The sequence below is a fragment of the Onychostoma macrolepis genome, chromosome 10, assembly GCF_012432095.1.
Source record: "Onychostoma macrolepis isolate SWU-2019 chromosome 10, ASM1243209v1, whole genome shotgun sequence".
NCBI classification, from domain to species: domain Eukaryota; kingdom Metazoa; phylum Chordata; class Actinopteri; order Cypriniformes; family Cyprinidae; genus Onychostoma; species Onychostoma macrolepis.
The window spans coordinates 12,973,375-12,994,881 of NC_081164.1; the positions used below are offsets into that span (position 1 = coordinate 12,973,375).

The 21,507-nt window shown below is 37.6% G+C and overlaps 1 protein-coding gene across 8 annotated transcripts in view; it reads left to right on the plus strand.

Moving 5' to 3' along the window:
* cadm2a (cell adhesion molecule 2a) overlaps positions 1-21,507 on the plus strand; it is a 423,456-nt gene that overhangs the window by 23,457 nt on the left and 378,492 nt on the right. For 2 of the 8 annotated variants that reach the window (XM_058788806.1, XM_058788807.1), the window contains exon 1: positions 7,847-11,711. The exons of 5 other annotated variants lie outside the window; for them this stretch is intronic. The gene's annotated coding sequence lies outside the window, so the exon portion shown is untranslated. Of the gene's footprint in view, positions 1-7,846; positions 11,712-21,507 lie in introns of those variants that run through there. One more of the 8 variants, XM_058788805.1, reaches the window with a different exon arrangement.

Sequence of the window (21,507 nt, forward strand, 5' to 3'; positions counted from 1 at the left end):
ACCGAGCAAGGCGCTGAGCTAGCCACACTCTCCCTCGCTCGGCCCCGCCGAGGCCCAGTGTTCAGCCAGTGTATACGTGACCGCACTGCCAGACAGCTCTCGCCTCCCTCCTCGTCTCGTTCTCACTCCCTCTCCGTGAGGTTTTTTCTCAGCTTCACTGATACATTTCATAGAACCATTAATTGATTTTTTTATTGCCACTCTTGTTACCCCAAAGCACGCTGTTCAGTTTTCAAGGTGTTGTGATGATTTATGTACAAAGGCCTTTTAAGGACACACGCGCACACACATGAGGCAGAATAACTCATGCCAGGCGCTCTTGTAGCCCTGAGGGATGCCCAGCTTGATTGGCAGAAACATTGTCTGCTTTTTTTCCGACTGGCACGCATTGGCATATGATCTCCGTAGCTTGGTGGTAGAGGCGGGGAAGGTTTTGCTGATGAATTAAACCCCAGCCAAATTCACTTTGTGGTCCTTTCATTCACACGCGGCACCTTTCATGCATTTGTCCTAACATCTTTTTGCTTTTTCTCACCTCGGTCCATTAATTCAAGTAGAAACTCTTCGAAAAGTGAAGAGGCTTGGATTGCCGCCTAATTTAAAAACGCTCATTTTCTGCAAAGCTATGAGAGTGAATGTCATATCTTTTCCCCTTCCACATTAACGAGGCCACGTCTTTTCTTTTAATGGTACAATAGCTTTTTTTCTGCCACGAAGGGAGTCAGGGCTCAGACAAACTTGTGCAACACTTGATTCTTGCGCTCTGTGATCGTGGCTGTTTGGTTTAAAGCTCACAGGCTTAATTGGTGTATGTGATTAGATTGAAAATTACCCACTTAGAGTTTAATGTCAGCGTTTTTTCCCTTCAAAATGTTTAAATGAAAGGAGCGACAGTCCTTTTTGATGAGCATAAGATGTGATTTGGTAACCTGTTCCCCTCTGATGCAAATTTTTCTCTGTCTGATTCTTTGTATCTCTCATGAATGCTGTTTAAACTCAAGGACAAACTTTGAAGAAGTCTTGTGGAAGCGAGCGGTAATTTATTAATGATTCTTTTTAACGGTCTCATTTTGTTGTTCCGGCTGCTGACTCTTGCTATTCTGAATGTTGAAACTTCGGCAGAGCTGCGCTGGACTGTAAATAAACTAAACTACGTGATTGAAAAGGTCAGTCTTGTTCTGTGTGCCTGGTATGAGGTGGGTTGGTTTTTAATAGTGTCAGTCATCTTTTTACTCCTGCATTATTTCTAAACCGTTCCTCATGGGCTCTCCTCTCACTCAGAGTATTAGTTTTCCATTCACTTATTCAAGCGTTCAACCTTTGCCGCACCATCAGAGGCTATGATTCTTGCAGTCTGGCCTCAACCTCACAAGATCTTGTCATAACATGTCTGTTCTTTTAATATGCAAAGCATATGAACTTCATTTCATCTTTTTTTCATAATTAACTAATATATCTTCCCTCCTCAATCGGTCTTGCTCAATCTTCCCATCTCTATCCCCATCCCCGGCCTTGTCAAGAACATTTCGGCTTTATCAGAGGGTAGATCGCTCTATAATCTCAAGGTGAAGAGCTAATATCATTTCCCCTGTGACCTTTAGCTTCCCTTCTCTGAGCAGACCAGACTGTGACGGCACCTCACCCCATCTTCAATTAATTCCCCGCTCTTCAGAATCAATCCACCGACTCTATCTGTTCAGTCTGAAAGCTGTGATAAAGACCGAATCCCTTTTACAATCTGGTGCTTTGACACTTCCTCTTTTTGGATAGGGACTTCCTGTCTACTTACTTGCCACTCTCCCATAGCGAACCTTTTTTTTTTTTTTGGATCCAGAATAAGATTCTCTTTATATATACACTACCGGTCAACAGTTTTTTTTTTTTTAAAGGATTTTCTTTTGCTCAACAAGGCTTTTTTATTTGATCATAAAAAACACATGTCTGATTTCTGAAGGGTCATGTGACACTAAAGACTGGAGTAATGGCTGCTGAAAATCTAAAATTTTTTATTTTAAATAAAAAATCTTAAAGTTTTTACATTTTAAAGTAAATGTAGCCTTGGCAAACATAAGAGACCAAAAATCAAAACAAAAAACAAAACAACAACCGTTAATTAATCCAAACTTTTGACTTGTACTGTATACTTTTTGCACTGCAAACAAGCTTAAAAGGGCTTTCTCTTTTATGCTTTTATTTATTTATTTTTGTTCATTTGTGCTGGTGCTAAAGTCTAATTAATTCTTTATATGCCTTGTTTTCATGCACATATCTTTTATAGGCCTATTAGATGCTGTGGATTAGTTTGTCTAGTAACAGAAGTAAGGACAAAGTAATTTCATTAAAAGTTTATGGAGTGTTTTAATTCGCAGAGAGCAATATGTTCTAGTTGATATATAGATCTCTGTGAAATCCGGCATCTAAAAACAAAGTCGCACCCATCTCGAGGACATTATAAACCCAAGTATAATTACACTCATTCTGTGCGATTCACTAATAAAATTGAAGTGTGTCTGTTCCCTGTCTGGAGTGGCTTGTATAAAGTGAAACCAAGGTTAAAAACCACATAGACGGCAGAGCCATTGAGACAGTGAAAGAAAAGGCGACAAAGACTTAAAAAAAAAATATTTCATGAATTTCACAGCCTGTTTTACAAATGCACACACACACACACACAACCCACACACACAGCTCATTCATTACAGTCACCCATCTGCCATGGTTGGCAGCAAAAACACTGTGATCGCACACACTGGGGCCCATTACGAAGTTCTCCGGAAGCTTCTCCATAATGTCACCTATGAAGGCAATGCAAAGCAGCTCAGGTTTAAATATGCATCACTGAGTTTTAAGACTGAGGGATGTGGACAGATATCGCTCTGGTTCGTTCCTGCCGCCATCTGTGGTCATGATGGAGGTCTGGGCTTCGATGCACACTTTTCATGTGACCTCGCAAGTGACCCAACAGAGTAGTTTGCATGAAAGCAGAGGGGTCTGTAGGAACTACAGGTGTTGTAAAAAAAAAAATACATTATGGATAAATATGACACAGTTATGCATTTTAGACCTCCAGTTTGTACTTTTATGTATTGCATTATTGAATTATGTGGAAAACCTGATTTTATTTATTTTTAAACAGTTTGGACAGGATGATTTTTCTCACTGTACTCATACAATATATATTTTTTTCTCATGTGTATTTCATATCAGCATACGGTAATGGGATGTGCATAAGAGCTTGTGTAAGTCCTGGAATTGTATTAAAAGTGCAGCCATTTCTGATCTTTGAAAATGTAACAAAGAGTAGGATATCCTGAGTTAACCTTGAATCAAAGAGAAACTTTTTCTGTTCATATCCCAAGTGATGCTCTTTTGTTGGCTGTTCTTTTTTTTTTCTCTTCCTCTTGCTTTTTGAGTGTCTGTGGCTGGCTTTTTTCTGCCCCAGTTGTTCGAATGCAATGTTGAAGCCTCCGGGAGAGACAGTAACTCCTGTTCTGTTTGTGTGTGTCTGTCTGAAGCTCTGTATATTCCTCAAGAGCTGGACTCTTCTGCTGTGCTGAGGGATCTGATCACCGTCTGTCTGTTTGGGTCTGTGAGCATTTCCATGAATCATCACAGTGACTGCTGATGATCGGAGCCAAAAACAGCCATAAAACACAAGGATTCTGTTGTCATTCGGTTGGCTACTACCTTTGGCTGCTGATTATTTATCAGACCCCATCTATCAAACATTGTAAATAAAAATAATAATAATAATAATTTAGCTTAATTGAATTGAACTCTGTTATAACTCCTGGTAGCTTCTCTAGAGAAGGAAGCCTACAGAAATGTAGGGCAAAATGTAACTTAGACTGATTAATAGGGATGGGACCTGCTGAAGTGGTATATTTGTATCTTGGTTACAATATAACAATACAGTGATCATTCTTTGTTAAATGTGTAGTTATTGAAAACTGCTGTATTGTGATCGTTTGCTCAATCGTTTCTCTTTCATCTGCACTCCAGCAATGTTTTACACAATTTTATTTTAGAATTCAGATAGTGTGATGAAAAGTAATTAGCAAATCTGCTATTATAGTAGGCAGACCTATATTCCTTTGTCGACATGTCATAAATGCACAAAACTATTACACTTCAGCATATTTCGAAAAAGAGGAATTATAATAAAAGTGTAATGTACTGAAGTGCAAACTAAATGCAATGTTGCATATTAATATCAATTTTAAAAAAAAAAAGAATACTGTTTTGGTGAATATAATTAGCTGAACTTTAGAGTGTTTTTTGACCAACTTAAATGGGACCTAAGTACGTCAGTCTTTATGTTATTTTATATTAAGTCCTGTATGTTGTCTTTGAAATTGGTCTTGTGTGTAAACTTGTATGTAATACCTTTAATCATATTTTTAATCACACATTTGTAACAACCAGGTTGCAATTTAGTATATTTAAACTATATCCAATTTTTTTGAAGTGCACATTTAATACAATTAAGCACACTTCTTTTTCACAAGGGAAACTGATGACAGTAGACAGATATTTTGTCTCCAATTAAACCCAACACCTTTGAATATACTGTAAATCATTACCATAGTGACTTGAGGTAAGACAAGAACACAGTTTTGAACAAAGATTGTATGCAATGACTGTAATTAATTTTTAATACAAAATTAAATGCAAAATCTTCCAGAGTGTAAATTTAAATGTCTAATTCAGCACATTTATGTAACTCGAGTCATGATATGGTATATAATGAAGTTCTTGTTAATTTAATTCATTAAAATCCTGTGTTGTGTTGTGTTCTGCTCTCTCTCTCTCTCTTAATCCAAGAACACTCTACAAAGATATATGGGGAATCTCATAGTCTATCACCAGGCAGGAACTGTTGGCAGAGTTAGAGATAATGTTATCTGAACCTAATCAACAACACCTCCAGTTGGCCTTACTCTGGCATGCCGGATTCCTGAGCTCCCTTTAAATTCTGTCAGGTCAGAGTGGGACATCTTGATGAATTCTTTTAGGAAGCATATGTGCTCATCTAGTGGTGTAGATCAGGATAGGACTCAAAAGGACAGTCATCCAGATAGGGGTGACCCCGAATAGTCGATGATTCGATACTTCGATAGGAGGAGCCTGATTCGACTACCAATCTGGTCGAATATTCACAGAGGTGTTATGATCATACCATTTTGGCTATATGGGGGTCTGATTTCACATAGAACTACTGGTGTTCTCAGTAAGTTAATATACAGCCTATTAAGATCATGCTGTGAATAATAATCTGAAAAGAAAGAAGCTTTAAATAAATATAAACATTTTAAAGTATGTGAATAAATCCAACCACCCCTATAGATTTAAGTTTCACTTTCCATAATCCGTGACTGACAGAGGAGCATTTTGGCGGCAGGGATTTAAATCTTTAACAAGACTCAAATTGACACAGGCAGAGTGAAATACTGGATTTTTTTGATCAGGTAGGGTACAAGTCATTTCAAAACATTTCAGCTGGTTTATATATATATATATATATATATATCGTGTAGGCTATGTGTTATTTATCTTGTATAAAATGCATTTGGTTGAGTTGCGCTGCAGTAAAGCGCTTCATTGTAGTACTACGGTGATTATCTCTTAAGCGCGACGCGCGAGCAGGACAAGCAACAATGCAGAATATGAATAACTATGACTGGGACTGTCATATACATAACATTATAATGAGAACACTATTATAATAAAAAACGCTGTGAATTTTTAGAGTTTAGTTGCTATGGAGAACGTGTCCACAAAATGATTTAATTCAGAGCCGCGCAGACACACGTTCGCATTCGGGGCATTTTGTGCAGATAGCCTATAAGTCATCATATTAACGTTATGTTGTATAATTAACAAAGCGTATTCTATATGACATAAATGAGTTAAATCCCATTGATTAAAAACCTGCTATCATATGCTTCATTATACCGGTCATCTTCAGTGCGCAGCTCAAATGCAGAACATTAATAACTACCGCATATACATAATGTTATAATGAGAGCACTATTGTAAAACATGTTGTGAATTCTTAGGGTTTGGCTGTCATTTAATGTTAATCAAAACTATCCTTTAATCAAAACATAAAACATTATTTTTGTAATTATGATTGTCTAATGTCTGACTTGACTCTTGGTCAAGTATTTTGCACCCCGCCCTCAAACATATGATTGCACTATCAATCGACTATCAGCAAGATCCGAAAATTCGGATTCGACTATGAAAATCCTTAGTCGGGGACACCTACATCCAGAAAATAACATTCTGTCATCATTTACTCATCCTCATGTCAATGGGAACCAACATTCTTTAAAATAATAGAACACAAAAGAAGATATTTTTATATAAGACAGTTTTGTTTCACATTGACTTTCATTGTATTTTTGGTCTGTACATCGAAAGCCAGCAGGAAACAAAGTGTTTTGGTTTCCTCCACTCTTCAAAATATCTTATTTTGTGTTCCATAGAAGAAAGTCAGTCAAACAGGTTTGGAACGACATGAGGGGGAGTGAAATATCCTTTTAAGTTAGATAGATATTGAGAAAAAAAAAAAAAAAGGTAACTAAACAGTTTCCGTATCCGTTGATGTTTTTTCCATACAATGGAGGAAGAGTCAATGACGACAGAATTTTCATTTATGGGAGGATTATCCGTTTACATTTAGGAAAGCTGCATTTAAGACAAAGTCTTAGGAATGCTTGGCTGAAAAGTTCACAGCACTGGACTTATAGGATTCACTGTGCAGAATGTCACAACCACAGAGCAGCAGATGGCAGAGCTACACCCAAAGAGAAAGGCCAGTATAAAAGCATCTGGTAACTGCCTTTGTCCAGACACACAATGGCTGCCATGGGAGAGTCATTACGGCTCGATAGATGCGCCGTCTCCAGTGTGTGTCCTCGCATCCCTATTGTTCCCCTACGGTTCAATCGCTCGAACTTTTAGATAAAAGGTCAGATGATCTTCTCTCATGTCTGTCTTTATTGCAAGCGAGACCTTGAAATATATCAGTCATTTATATTCCTTACTTCTGATTCTTTTTCAGAAATGTCGCCCGTCTAGCCTAAAAGTAAAGGCTGACATTTTGACTTTCGATTTGCCACACAATAGACCAAGGTGCTGCCAAGATGAAGTCTCGAAAAAAAAAAAAAGTACTTAAAAGCTTTTTCAAAGAGTAACAACCATCAGAACTCGTTTAGTCCTTCTAGCATTAAAGGAATCCATTATTTAAAGCTATTTATCACAGAAGGCCTTTATGTCTTTAAATGCTTTAAAGGTTTATATTCAATACATTCATTAGTTGCACAGAGCAGTATATAATCTACTCTGAATGAAAAGATGTTGAAGGACAGAGATGGGGTGGAGAAAGCAGAGCTGTCTGTGTAGTTGGAGATGTTTTTGAGAGGGATGTAGAGTCAGATACGGGACACAGAAAGTGATTGTGGCAGGTGAGGAGAGGCTCTCTCAGCCCACATCACGACTCGAGAGCCGCTGCCACATCCACTCTGCCCACCTGTCTGCTGCTGAGATGGGAGGAAAACCATGGTGACATTTCACAAACACGTGCACGCACACACGCGACAGTGACAGTAAACATGACGTATTTTTGCCGCTTCAAATGTACAGATGCTCGTGACATTGCTTTAAAAAAGAGCTGAAGTTACTGTAGCTGAATGGAACAGAATGTAGTGGTCTTGATGCATTATTTAGTTGTTTTATTTCTAACTGGAATTTAATATTGAATTTATGTGTGTGTGTGTATCTATCTATCTATCTATCTATCTATCTATCTATCTATCTATCTATATGTATATATATATATATGTATAGATATCCTGTCAGACTAATTTTGACTAAGTGCTTTTGCTGCAATTCTATAACCTGTCATCCTCCTCCATACTACATGGTAAGTGGTGTCATAAAATTTCAAATCACATGTTTCCCCTGTTCCGTGTAAAGATGCATGTGGAAACTCAGAGCCATTAGTCTCTTCTGCACATACTGGCCCCGAGCTTTTACTTCAATGACTCACGAGAGCTCCTGAGCTGCAGAACGACCCAATTGCTTGTGCATCTAATGCTTCAGTCAACATGCATCTTACACTTCAGACAGGACCACTTTCGTCAAAGTATATTTATTAATAAAAACATACAGTTAATGTTGGCGGTATGGTTCTGTTCTGGGCGAACTCCACGCGCCCGTCCATGCAGCCATGCCTGGACATAGAGTGGAGAGCAGCAAATCAAACCCCCCTGGGGTAACAGAACAGATCCAGTAATCATGCATCCATAAAAATAATTCACAATTTAACATGAGTTGTAGAAAACCTCCAGATACATAGAGGATGATTGCTATGGACCTCAAACACCTCAACAGATATCGATTTAAATAAATAAATCCCGGCTAGGAGGAGTTGGGGATGGAGGAGGGAGTTAGAAGTGGCGTGCAGCCAAGCAATAGAAGAGAGGCTGAATGAATAGGATTTAAATAGACCGCTGTAATATGTGTCGAAACCAGATTGGTACACATCAGGAACAGCTGATCGTCAGCTGATGTGAGCTTGACTGACGTGGCCTGCCTGAACTAACGCAATGCTCAATTTTTCAGTACTGCCTGCAGAATACTCTGATTTTCCTTAATTATTCTGATATCTGGGCAGAATAATTCTCAAAGTCTTTGAAAGGCCTGCAAATAATCCTGCTCAATTGATTTTATTTATTTACATTTTTATTTTGATGTTATTTATTTATAATCTTTCAGAAATTTGATCTCCGTGACATCATCATACTATTTGCATGCTAAAGTCCAATTTGTCTTGTTTCTACAGTTTCTATTTTTGGGCTTCTTTGAAAAAACAAACAAAACAAAAAAAACACCACGGCTCAAGTTTCTTCCAGGCCATATTTCTGGCTCAGGCTTAATTACTGTATGAGGATGGCCACTAGTTGATGGAGTTGACAGGCTCAATCAAGTTATATTCCCGCTTCCATTGAACATTTAAAAAAAAAAAAAAATTCAAGCCTTGCTTTTGTGGGATAAATTGAAATGTTGTAGAGAATTCTGTCAATGTTTTATGTTGCTAAGGTTAGCTAACTGGTCAACATAGGTTTGTGTGAATTGAACAAGAATGCACAATTTTTTTCCAATTAAAACATGTTTATGAATTGGGTTTGTAAAATAAAAAAAAATAAAAAAAATCCTTCCTATGTGTTTTTTTTTTTTTTTTTTGTACTGGTATTCACTATGTTATGGGAACCAAATGTATCCACGAGTATAATAACACCAGTAAACTCTGACCTATAAAATACAGTTTGTACAGTCAAAAAACCATGATGCCTATGGAATGTCCCTATTATGATAGGAATAGTGTGTGAGTTTGTGTGTGTGTTCTGAATGTGGTACTTTACTTTTAGTACTTAAATATATAAATCTCTGCAGATTAGGATTTAAAAATAACTGCAGTTTTGCTTAAAATTCCACAGCAGTAAAAATCATTTTGAAAATCGGATGGTTTGGTTTTTGTAACCTGCCAGGCTCCAGACATGATTTCCAGCAGCATAATAGAGAGACCAGCACCATAGATCTAACATCAGTGAAATCCTCAAGGTTAGCTGGCACTGTGAATATCACCAGAAAGCTGCATTCTGATTTAATCAATACTTGAAAATGAATGCACAGAATGAGCCGTCCCTTCCGTCTTTTTCCTTTTCACATGCTTTAATGGAGAAAAGCACAAGATGTTATGCAGGAAATAGGCTTGTGTTTTCATGAGCAGATGATGCACTTTAATTGCTTGTCCCCATCGAACCCTTTAAAGTGTATGAGAGAAAATGCAACTCATTGAAGAGGATTTAAAGTAGAGCTCAGATGCGGCCGTGAGACTCCCTCGGTTTCAAATATGAATTCATCGTTTGCAAAGACATGTACACACAAACACACACTTGCCTAAAGGAACTATCATACATTATATTACACAGTTACACAATATATTACACAATCAACTGTTTTTAATAATATAAGGAATTGGTCTGCGTTTATGAAGAAGATTGAGCATTCATGCTTGAATGTTCATAAGTAATGTGGCTTAAAATATAGATTGGTTCAAGTCAAATGCAAGCTATGATGAAAGTGTTAAAGATATTTCAAAATTCAGATGTGCTTTCCAGGAAAAGAGCCAAAAAATAGCAGAGGTGTTTAAGGATTGGATCACGTGACTAAACGCAATGTGAAACCCTGTCATTAATGTGGCCAATAGTGCTTTTAAAAAGAAAAAAAAGAAAAAACTTGTGCTTGATTGATGTGTGCTTTTACGCTTTACAATTATGGAAGTGAATTAAATTAGTAATTTCCTCTCCCTTCAGATTTTTAAACAATATAAGACTGCTTTGTCTGCCAGAAATTAGGACCTTTGACTAAACAGCACACCACAGTGTAGCTTTTTCTTTACCACTTGGACATAAATGTCTGGTATTTAAACAAGTATTGAAAGCAATTAAATAATATGTGTATATATATTTTAATAAAACTCGGGGTATTTTTCAAATATTTTCAAATATTTTATACTAACCTGACCACACTGCAAAGTTTTAGGAATGACATCTGCATATTTATGCGGAATTCACACTCGAAAGAGCAATGGACGAGACAAAAATATACGTGAACATTTTTGTGCATTGAGGCTAGAGCACACTCACTAATTTTGAAGCACCCTCAGTATTTAATTCTGGAACCAGGCCTGGATAAATCTGTGTTTGAACCATTTTCATTATCAGTAGCTTGCATGAGTTTTATGTGGCAGTAGGATATAAGTAGGAAAAAAAATCTGAATATTTGTTAATTGCCGCCGTGAAAATCTCTATGCAGTTGAAAATGAATGCAGAATCAAATGAATGCACACAGGCTTTATCGAATACTCATTGCATCTGTTAATTTCATTTTATGTGTAGATTGTTTGGTTTTACCGTATTGACCCGAATATAAGACGATGTTTTTTCCTTGGAAATACATCTGAAAAAACGCGTTCGTCTTATATTCAGGGTCTAGACTTTGACATGTCAGTAATACACCCACAACAATAGGTGGCGCCAAAAACGCATAAAACGAGTGTGCCATGAAATATGTAATTCAATGTGTGTTGTAAAGATCGCGAATGAAAACAAATGAAAAAGAAAAGCTTACAGCAGCATGATCGTGACTGTCATGTTAGCCTGATGGGACCAAACTTCCTCTGTAAGTGATTTTAAAACATAAGACAGTACCCAGATTTGAAGACTACAATAAGATTTCACGTCTACTGATAATAACATTTTGGTAGGCTGCTATGAGTTGGATAGCCTAATTGTTATCGTCGTCTTATAATCAGGGTCGTCTTATATTCGGGACAATACGGTATTTATTTCAACAGCTCTAAGTAAAAACGTGATATGCGACTGGTCAATGCTATTTTATTCAAAACACAACACATTATTTACCCACGTTTTGCTTTAGGCATCCTTTACACATTTTCCCTGTGTGTTAACGTCAGTATTTATGACTGTCAAATACTTGACTCGTATTTTTTGCAATCTGTGTTTCTTGGAAGAGGGAGCTGTTACGGAGGTTGGGCACCCACCGGCAGAAATATAAATCGGCGCCTTTGGTTGAGACCATCACAATTTTCAAAAAGCAGCTGAAGACAAACCTCTTCCGTAAGCACTTAACCGTCCCACACTCTCAAACCAATGCAAGTACACACACACACAAACACTCGCATTGGTATTGTGTGTTACAACTGTTGTTGGCTCTTTGACAAATTGCTTTGTTATCTTTCGTAAGTCGCTTTGGATAAAAACGTGTGCTAAATGCATACATGTATAATTTGTACATATTATATCTGCTTTTAAACTAACTACTCCACCTTGTATATTTAGAAAATGCTGCATTTAAAAATTAACATCTAAGTGACAGCAAGTGACGTGAAGGAAGGTGTCAGAAATCAGCACATAAGGTGATAGTGCCGCGGTAGGATCAAGTTGTACGCAGGTAACTTGAAATGTGATAGTGTGAATCCCCACAAGGGCAGGAAGCACCTTTAACCATATAATTTAGTTCACCTTAATGACTTTGTAATGTTGTTAACTTCAAGACATTTAATCACAAGGGGATCATATGCATAACCAGTGATCATCTGTGGTCTAGTTTAAGACACTGTCTTCTGGCTTGTTCCGTTCCACATTCATGTGGCTTCACAGAACACAATAATCCATCAATACAAGTCCTTGTTATAGAAACGAATATGGTCTGTTGCTGAGCACTGATGTTGATCTTTATCCTCCTAAGATTGTGTGTGTGTGTGTGTGTAATCCTACCCTCATGCTCATCCATTATTCAATGAGTTGTATTGACTACCTGCCACCTGTCTGAGGCGTCAGGCCCACCGTCACACACCTGACTTTGAATGCAAATGGAGTCAGGTGTTCTTGGACATTTGTTTCCGCTAAAGTCCAAGTTGACTTATGCGCATGTATGTGCATGTGGTTATTTCCACCTTGTACTTGCAATATGTGTGTGTGTTTGTGTGTATTCTTGTGAATTGCAATGAAGTGGGAGGTTGTTTAAATTCATCAAGGGTGTTCGGTCACTTTCTTTCCATTAATTTTTGTTTCCAAATGAAGAGTTTTTTCCAAATAGGCTTCATTCTTTTTCTAATATAAAAGCATACGCTTGTGGAATATTAATGTGAGTGTCAGATTAATTTACAGAATTCTTGCACTTAGCATATTTGCGCTAACAGCCTGAACAGATTTTTTTTTCAGCTGCATTATCTATTCATAGGCCTTCAGATGGACTGATTTTGTAGTGAATGGTGTGCATATAGATGTACAATACAGAAAAGGTTGTTTTTGATCAAAGGTACGTCTTGGTGCATTTTACATCGCAGTGTCAAAGAAGTATGCAATGTAGTGGTTTAATGAGTCTTTCCTGGTTAACATAGCTTTTGATCTGAATGTGATTGTAGTGAATTTAATCTTGGCAAGTGTGTGAGCGCTGTACAGCTAAACTGATTTTACTGTTTCAGTCTGTGTGAATTAAAAGCTCATGCTGAACTGTTATTGCCAAGCAGATTTCTAGCAAGTATCACTGCTACTGTTGCTCATGCTGGTGGTTAGGGATTTGAACAAAACCATTAATAGCATGTGACTTGTTGAGGAAAGGTGTATCATAGCTTTTCTAGCCACTAAACCAGATATAATGGGAGAAAACCTTATCCCATAAAACATTAAGGGATTTATAGAATAATCCCATACATTTACACTGAAGAAGGGACCCAAGCAATATCCATATTACGGAGTATAACTGTTACATTTTTTAATCATACATTTTCTTATTATTGCAAGAACAATTCATAAATTAAAAATGCACATTTTGGACATTTTGTAATCTAAGAATTTATATGTTAAATGTGTTCTATCATAGTTTAAACATAGTTTGTGTTCTTACCAAATGAAAAGTCTAAAATGCACATTTAGGACATTCAGTCATAGTTTCTCTCAAAAAGCGGAGTTTGTTTTCTTACTGGTTTTTGTATGGAAATGTGTATCTTAAAAAAAAACAAAAAACTATTCAGTAATATACCAAAAAATCAAAGACAGACATCATTATCTTGGCTTTTCTGTATTACTTGCGACTATATTTGCAGAGAATCCATAGAAAACAAAATCACAAAATGTCCATAATTAGCATGTTTTGCTTGTTTTTAATGCACTATTCCAAATTTGCATGGAAATATGAAGATGGAAAACCAACTATATAGATTTGGGTCAATCTAACAATGTATCTAACATTATAATAAACACCCAGAACATGCTAGGAGTATTGTACAATATGAGTTTTAACTATTAATTATGGACATTTGTGATTTTGGTTTCTATGGATTCTCTGCATATATAGTCTCTAGTAATACAGAAAAGCCAAGATAATGATGTCTGTCTTTGATTTTTCATACTTCACAAAATGACGTCTTGGCACAGGGACATGTGTTTTTGTATGTTCAATCATATGATTCCTCTCTAGTGCATGATGTTGTCCTCCAGGGTCTCAGCAGGTGGTCCCCAGCCTCTTTTAATATCAATTTAACAACATCTGATTACATCCATGAAACAGGATTAAAAACGCCATACTCTTGCCTCCGTCATGCTAGTTCGCAGTTGAGCTTCATCAGCTAGCTGATATACCAGGATGCACAGGCAGTTTGTTGGTGGGTGTGTGAAGGATTCCCTGCTGCTGAAGATTTAACTCTGACAGGCAAAGCCCGGAGCCAATCACAACACGCAAGGATGAAAGAACAGCACGTCTGACATCCTGCTTATTGTTTGGAGTTCTGCAGGGGTGCATAAATTCATCCTCATTCTGTTAAGATGATTGATTCATTGTTCTGTTTTAGGCCAGAAACATACTTTTAGACGAGTATGCAAATGCATTGATTGATGTGATTCAAAAATATACGCTGCGAAGAGTGTTGTGCAAGTGTCGAACATGCGCTGTTTTTTTTTTTTTTGTATATTAAACATGTAGGCTACACTCTGACCAGTACAGTATTATTCTCAAACAAATTATTGTTTTGAACCATTTCAAAACAATAATCTGGTTCCTGAGCAAATGGCACTTATGAACTGGTTCATTTTAGTGAATCAGAAACATACAGTACAATCTGTCGTTAGACATGGCATATTACTGACTAGTTTTTTTGTAACCAGTTACAGCAAATAATTGTAACTAGTTACTCTTTTGAGTCAGTTCTTTTTAAAGGGTTAGTTCACCAAAAATCCAAACCCGAAAGACCTTTTCTCATCTTCGGAACACAAATTAAGATGTGACATGTTCAAGGCCCAGAAAGGTAGAAAGGACAACATTAAAACAGTCCATGTGACATCAGTGGTTCAACCTTAATTTTATGAAGCTACGAGAATATTTTGTGCACAAAGAAAACAAAAATAATGACTTCATTCAACGATTCCTTCTCTTCCGTGTCAGTCTTTGACATGCGTTCACGAGAGTACCACGACGTGAAAATTTGCAGAACAACGTTAAATGTGACCACACCTTCATTGTTTGTGTAATAAGGATATCATGTGTCTGGATTGCTTTTGAAATTACTGGATTTCCAATGCGAAAATTTACAGAACAACTGTAAATGTGACCGCACCTTTATTGTTTGTGTATTAAGGATATTCTCTGTCTAAGAAACAGGAAACTTTGTTTAGTCTTCTTGTTTCAAAGCACACAGATGTTACAATGCAGCTTATCCTTCATGGAGCCCACTATAGTTAATTTAAAACGTGTGACTGTGTATCGTGCTGAGCTTTTTGCCCGCTCGGCAGGACCACCGCAAGGCTATCCCCAGGTTGCCTGCCTGGGAGATTAGAGGACCTTATTCTCCATTTAGCCCTTTAACACCTGCTTTCTCTGGTGGGCGAAACTCGCTGCCGACAGGACAGCTGGGCTGAGCATTTTATTGAAAAAATATGCCATATAAATTGTTTTGGGCACTGCAGCGGAGCAGAAGCCTTATAAAGACCTTTTCGATTCCCCAGCGTCTAGGCCAGTGGCATTTTAGGACAAAAAAGAATCAACAAAACAAACAAAGATGTGGTTTCTGTCCTTTTCAGGTCTGAGTGAGGAAGGCTTTTCTTTTTCGACTTATGGTAACACTTGAAGGCTTTCAGGGGGGTGGTATGAATTAGTAAGCAAGGAAAGGGGAACTTTCAGAAACTACTATTTTTAGTGTAAAACACAGCAGACTGGGTCAGCTTCAGGCATCTGTCGGGCTCCAGCACAACTTCTTGACCTGCTCAGAGTCATTTTTAGCAGTCTCGGTTTGTGCAATGCAGATGCCTTTGCTGTGATTTGCATGTCTTGCTGAGTGTGTTTACACATTTTCATTTCGCATGCTTCGAGATACAGAGACCCCGTTGTCTAAGTGGCTCTCGATATGAAGAGGTTTGTAGGTTCACTGTAGGCTTAACCAACATTATCAAGCTGTAAATGCTTTCCTCGATTATATTTACTTCACACCTCTGTGTTAATGTTTCACACAAAGACTTTCTAACGGCGTTGATTGCTAGTTAGATTCCTTCGTTTCTATATAATTGTGTCTATTGTCAACGTTGTTCGGTTTCATAGCAGAAAGATGAAGAAAACAAATCTAGATGTCAGATGCTAGGAGTGACGTTAAGTGTCTTCACAGAAATTGCCTAACTGTTATTGCATTGCAGATTTGTTCGACCTCAGTTGTTGGTTTGGGGAAGCTCATTTTGATGTTGTGACACTAAAAACACACCATCTAATTCCATCATTATTGTGCATCTTTCAGAACCATCGGCATGACAGCTAATCCAAGCTTACCTCATGAAATCATCAAGATTGTTGCATTCAGACTGAAAATGGCAGGGAAACAAGCGTCATCTTGACTTCAGTGTCTCAGTATGTGGGCTTTGTGGAATAAATGTCTGATGGAGACCTGTGATATACACATGCATGCACAATCGGAGGAAGTGTGCCCTCTTTATGCACAGGCCACCTGCTGTGGTGTTTGTAATGCATGTTAGTCTCTATGGCTATGTTTACTTTACGTGCTGTAAAGCTCGATTTCAATGTTTTAATCAGATTCGATCTGTTTGCTTTTGTCAGCTCATTCATGTTAGTAAGTCACCTTTGTCAGTCTGAATGGACACATTGTATGCAGACCTGTGGAAACATACATTAATCACAGGTGCACATAAGCACCAACAAAAAAATTTTGGTTAAATAAACTATTATTACAGATATTTTACTTTCAGACCTAGAAGAACTCACCATTATTTTTATTTATTGTTTGCTCTAATTGCCAGGATTCTGACTAGAACCAGAAAATCTGAGCACACAGTATCACACCAGTCCTCAGGTCCTTACACTGGCTTCCAGTTACATTTAGGATTGATTTTAAAGTACTTTTACTCGTTTATAAATCACTCAATGGCCTAGGACCTAAATACATTGCAGATATGCTCACTGAATATAAACCTAACAGAGCACTCAGATCATTAGGATCGAGTCGGTTAGAAATACCAAGGGTTCACACAAAACAAGGGGAGTCCGCTTTTAGCTATTATGCTGCCCGCTGTTGGAACCAGCTTCCAGAAGAGATCAGATGTGCTAAAACATTAGCCACATTTAAATCCAGACTCAAAACTCATCTGTTTAGCTGTGCATTTGTTGAATGAGCACTGTGCTACATCCAAACTGACTGCTCTGTATTTTATGAATAATCATTTTTATTTCGAACTGTTCTAAATTTATTTTAAATACATTTTTTTATAATTTAAAATGTTTTTAAATTTCTGGTTTTATTGTTGTGATGATTTTATTATGATTATTTTACTTCCTTTTATGTAAAGCACTTTGAATTACCATTGTGTATGAAATGAAGTTCACAACGCAGGTTCGGGAGGAGCCTAATCATCCAGTCCTGCCAATCATCGTTTTCACCGTATATAAGCAGCAGTCATTGTTCCGTCCAAGCGACTATTCTTCCGGCATCCCTCCACCACCCCTTCTCCTCCTTTAAATCCCTTCTCTTTCATCCACACCGTATCATCATGGTGGGGGGTTCTTACTCGGAGCTCAAGCCGAGCCTTGGGTTTCGACCCTCTTTCACGGACAACAAGCCAAGTTCTTTTTACCATTACCTGGCAGGGCTGAATGGGCAGGTGAACTCGTGAAATGTGCTATATAAATAAATTTGCCTTGCCTAATTTGTTTATTTCTTTCATTTGTTCCATTGCTCGATTAAGTGCCCTTGATTGCGTGATTGCTTTTAAAATTTATAAATGAACCATTTCATTCAATCTTTGTTCATTCTGTTGATCTATCTTTCGTATCACGTTCGTTCTATTGAGTGCTTGTTCATTCATGTTATATATATAATTGTATCTATCATTTGTTCTGTTGTTTATCAGTTTATTCATTTTGTTCCATCATTCGATTGTTCTATGGTTCATTAGTTTATTTAGTTTGTTCTGTCACATGTTTGTTCTATCATTTGTTAGTTTAATTAGTTTGTTCTATCGCTCATTTGTTCTGTTGTTCGTTACTTTATTTAGTTTGTTCTATCGCTCGTTTGTTCTCTTTTATTAGTTTATTTAGTTTGTTCTATACTCGTTTGTTTTGTCGTTTGTTACTGTATTTAGTTTGTTCTATCGCTAATTCTTTCGTTTTAAGTGGCCATTGATGTGTGGTCTATCTATCTATTGTTATGTGTTTTCCCCTCTAGTTTCCTGTTTGCCCTTATTTGGTTTAGTTCCGGTTCTTGTTAGTTTATCAGCATTTATTATCCCCACCTGTTTTGTACTAATCATCTCGTTTACTCCTTTGTTTCCTATTCAATATAAGCTTTCAGTTTCATTGAAGTTTTGTCCGATCTTAGTTACGTTTGGGTGTGTATTGTCTGTTCTCCCGAGTATTCTATTAAATGTTACCTCTTACAAAATATCCAGTTGTCTCCAGTGCCTTCCTGCCTGACACACCGTGATATCTATCTATCTATGTACAAATTTAATTATCAGATTTCTTGCATTCACACCGTTTTAGACAAATCTGTGGTTCCTGCTGACAGAACATTTCTGTAGTGTGAATGTAGCCTATGGTCCTGTAGTGCTGATAATCACAACTCTGATGACCCTGTTAAACATGTGACACCAGTAACTCGTCACTGCAGTCTGTGATAATCATATCACTCCATTCTGTGCTCTCTGAATCTCTCTGAACCTCTTTGAACTTTGTGTGTATATTTAGGCCTATATATAGAAGTCTCTGTCCTTCTGCTGCCCTTCCTGGTTTCATGAGGATCTGCCACGTTGTCTTGTTTATTTTATTTTACTCTCTTCTGTTACTCGTGCAAACAGGGCAGATAATTGTATTAATGTGGTGCATGAATCACCAATGCAGCCATGTGAGAAATTATGGCAACGGACTGCATGCAGCTGCTGCATAGTCCTACATCCTGACTACTGCGTGCGGATCAGTGCAAGCAGCATCTCTTGTACCGAACCACTAAACAGAATACATCACTCAAGCCTATTTTCAATACACTCAGCTAATTGTTCTGTTCTGTTTGACCTACGGTAGCGCTCTGTGACCTAGAGCTTGATTTTCTGTCACTAATTGATCTGTGCCATCATTTTAAATGACGTGAGGCTCAGTTAGTGTGCTTGAAGGGTTTGAACCAGATTGAGACATGCCTGATAAACTGTGCAGCTATGACGTTTCACATTTTTACATATGCATTCTGCTTTTGATAGTAATTGCTACAAATATGGATTATTTGCAATTTTATGCAACCAAATTTATCAGTATACTCTTCAGTTTTGATTTTTCCTGAAGTGTAGTGACTTGTATTAAAATGTTGCATCACCTGGTTGTTTTAAGTTTAGAGTATTGCCAAATAAAAGTACAGTAAATTATATTACTTGCTACATTTTTTCAGTAGTGTAACATCAGCTATACTGTTTTCAAAATAATGTACACAAATAACGTATCTTTTCCAGCTATTTCTTTTAATAAAGTAATGTGTCAAAAAGCTTTGTGTATTTTTAATGTCACATTGTATTTTGCACAGAGCTTTATTGGAGCTTATGGAGTAATGAATCACACTTGACTAAACAATCTGATTAATTTGGTTCATTTAGACCGTTTATATATATATATACATACATACATACAGTATATAAAAGAAACAGTTCACCAAATCAAATCGTTTATTTTGTCTTTCTATAGTGGAATTGACATGTTTTTAAACATTTTAGTGTGTATATATACACATATGGAGTATATCTACATATTGCGATATATATTTCAATATGTGTGTAGCTTCAAGATTTTGCAGGTTAGTATGTTTCCCTAAAACCTCAGTGTTTTAATATTTGACCAAGAATTAGCATCTTCAGCAGACAAACTGAGTCTCTTATCATTGCGAGACTCTTAGCTTTAGCGTAAGAAGACCTCAGATGGTGAGATGTGTGTTTTGGGGTTTTCGGCGACAGGTGGTAAGACAAATGTGCGGGAAAGTGATTAAGTGAGTCGAGTGGGGGGGGATTAGAGCTCAAATATTTTCTTTGGAACAACTGTTAGCAAGAGGTCGGGGAGGTTAGCGACAAACCCACATCCTTTCGAAATGTACCTGCTTTCATTCATTACGGATCATCAGGTGTTTTAAACCTGCCTCTCCGCTAGATGTGTGATGAACAGTCGTGTTTATTTCCTAATTAAGGTTCATAATCCAGAACGCTGTCATAAATGGCTGCTGTAATTGTTTTGTTCCACCCATTATGAAGTGGTAATTGAGGGGCACTCGGGTGGAGAATTTGTAGCTGTTTACTTTTCCGAGCACTAAGCCCAAAGCAACACTTTTTACATAACCTGTTGTCCCACATAGGCACATATGTTTATGCGCAAACATGCAATAGCATATGCCCCTAAATAGCAATCCAAATAGATATAGGTGAGATGCTTTAATAAGCGAAGCTCGTGTGAAAAACTGTTGGTTGTTTACTGTCCTCTGAACCCTCAGTGCGTTTACGTAACTTGTTTTCCTGAGAGCAGAAATGAGGTTTTGTGGCCCTGGCATGCCGCACTGTTTTCCCATTTGAGCTCCATTGTGAACGAGTGCACTCCATCCCAGACGGGCTGCGCTGCCTCTCTCTCGGGCAGCCATGCGGGTTACGTCACGGCCCTGCCAACCGAACTCATCAAGCAGCATTAGACAGGATCCGGCTGGACGAGAAAGATGTGATGATGTAGCTTGCAGTCAACACACACACACAATGGTATAAACCTCTACACTCACCAATTCATTTGCTGCTTTATTGGCTGCTTTCTTCTGTTGTTCAGTGATTGGTATTTTTTTCTCCTCTCTGCCTCTCGCCCTCCCTTCACGCTCTGTGAGCTGAATACCAATTGCGGATTTGTTAGACGTCAGCGTCGTTCTTCCTGTCTTAAATTGTTCCTTCCAAACATATGCACCTGATGCTGAGTGGGTGCTTTCGTCACTGTTTTGTTTTGTTGGTTAAAGGTGAGTGCCCAGACTTGCCGTGCCTGCTGCTTTCATCCTTTTAGGTCCACATTTATTGATTTGTTTTTAAAACGTTTTCCCTCACTGTACATTTGTTCCTATCAGAAGCCATAGTAGCTCCTCTAATACTGTGTTTTAGAGCAGTTTGTTCCAAGGACAATCTTGTGAATGCAGAATCATGAAGTTCCATTCTGATTTTTTTTTATGGTTCAGCATTTTAGTAAAAAAAAATGTACTGCATACTGTTTACTTACAGTATACGCGGTACTCATCTAGTCTATGCATTTTAGTTGCCGTTAGCGTTAGCATGTTTAGCCTCTCTCTCTTCATCTACACAGAATAAATTCTCAAGTATTCCACACTTGTTTTTCGGTTAGACAAGTTAAAGGCAGGGTAGG